Consider the following 380-nt stretch of genomic DNA (forward strand, 5'->3'; position numbering starts at 1 on the left):
ATATATAATTTAGTCATAAAAATGGAGGACACCCTGCTATTTAACGTGGCATGAATAAACATGGAGGACATCGTGCTAAGTGAAATACACCAGATATATAAAAGAAAATATTGTATGATCTCACTTATATGTGTGATAAATATATAATAAAATAATATAAATAATAGTAATAATACAGGGAAGGAGAATAAAACAATGATAATAGGGAATAGGAAATGGGAAGATGTAGGCCAAGGGATACAAAGTAGTAAATATGTAGGATGAACAAATCTCAAGATCTAATGTATAACATGAAGACTATAGTTAATCATACTGTATCATATTCAGGAATTTTGCTAAATAAGTAGTTTTTAACTGCTTTTGCCACACACACACACACA

The sequence above is a fragment of the Marmota marmota genome, unplaced genomic scaffold (assembly GCF_001458135.2).
Source record: "Marmota marmota marmota unplaced genomic scaffold, marMar, whole genome shotgun sequence".
NCBI lineage: Eukaryota > Metazoa > Chordata > Mammalia > Rodentia > Sciuridae > Marmota > Marmota marmota.